Genomic DNA, 1,655 nt, shown 5'->3' with positions numbered 1-1,655 from the left:
ATTTAAATCAGTTCATGTGAGTATTAGTGGTTCAATATTAATATTATAAAGTGACAAGAATATTTTTGGAGCGCCAAAAACCCCCCCAAAATAACGATTTATATAGTGATGGCCGATTTCAAAACACTGCTTCATGAAGCTTCGGAGCATAATGAATCAGCGTGTTGAATCAGCTGTTTGGAGCGCTAAAGTCACGTGATTTCAGCAGTTTGGCAGTTTGACACGCGATTCGAATCACGATTCGACACAGAAGAATCATAACGCTCCGAAGCTTCCTGAAGCAGTGTTTTGAAATCGGCCATCACTAAATTAGTCGTTTTTTTTTGTTTTTTTTCTCCATTTTTTTATATTAATATTGAACCACTGTACTCACATGAACTGATTTAAATATGTTTTTAGTCCATTAATGGATCTTGAGAGAGGAAATGTCATTGCTTCCTATGCAGGCCTCACAGAGCCATCGGATTTCAACAAAAATATCTTAATTTGTGTTCCGAAGATTAACAAAGGTCTTACGGGTGTGGAACGGCATGAGGGTGAGTAATAAATGACATTATTTTCATTTTTGGGTGAATTAACCCTTTAATATTTGTCCTGCACCAAATTGCAAACTGTCATTGAATAACACTAGGTGTTCCTTGAATCAGTACATAAGCTGTGAAATGTGATTACAGACGAACATTACCATGACAAAAAGTAGATAAGACATGCCCTGGGCACCCCTCTAGGAGGTGTCATTTCATTTCAGCCTTGTTATTATTGTTGCAAGAGGGAACTAGTTCACACCCCCCTGCCATTAAATACCACACAGGACATTTGTCTGTTTCTATTAGTTTCACAAATTTAGAAAGTTAGATGATTACCTCATTAAGTTTTGTTTACGTGTGGCTGGCTCTCATCATCTTAATAGTAGTACAAGTGGTTTTGGACTTTATCTGGATGCATAAAAGTTGATTACTAAATGTCAAAATGGCAGCGCCCATGAGGGGTCAATCTGCTCAATGAGTAAATTAAATAAAACACTTTTTTTAAGCATATTTATTAAAGTCGGCATTGTTAAACAGTATTTTGACGTATATCCGAGTGAAACGGCTTCTCGGTCAAGAAAAAATGTGATTTTGTCCATCGAGAATTGATTGGATTGTTGGATCGTTGTGGTTTGCTATTGCTGTGATCTTGATTTCATGGTGTCTTTATTCATTTCTTTGTATATTAAAGTTTTGAAATAAGCAAAAAAATATACTGAATTCACTTTTAAATCCGTTCAGAGCATTCAAATATAAAGAAAAGTGTTAATTGGAGTGTATCTGTATGTACGGACCACCACCCAGGCCATAGTGGGACAGTCTGCTGTGTGTATTGTAGATGGGATCTGATGGCGAGGTAGTGGAATGTGTTGCATGCGTGCGGGATTGAACCAAACCTCATGTAGGGGGGGACGTTTGACGCTGACAATGTATGACACAGTTTGTGTCTATTTTTCTATTAGCGTTTTAAAAATATTTGTTTTTTATAATTAGATATTTCCATGTATGTGTATAATTTAGCTGTATACGTCGAAAATACACGTCACATATGATTAATTAGATACGCCATCGCCCTGCCGCCTGACTGCAGAATGGATCGTTCCTCGGTAGGTGGGTCTTCGCTGCGGG

Source organism: Megalobrama amblycephala, linkage group LG21 (genome assembly GCF_018812025.1).
Source record: "Megalobrama amblycephala isolate DHTTF-2021 linkage group LG21, ASM1881202v1, whole genome shotgun sequence".
Classification (NCBI taxonomy): domain Eukaryota; kingdom Metazoa; phylum Chordata; class Actinopteri; order Cypriniformes; family Xenocyprididae; genus Megalobrama; species Megalobrama amblycephala.
Note: the sequence above shows the minus strand (reverse complement) of the source record.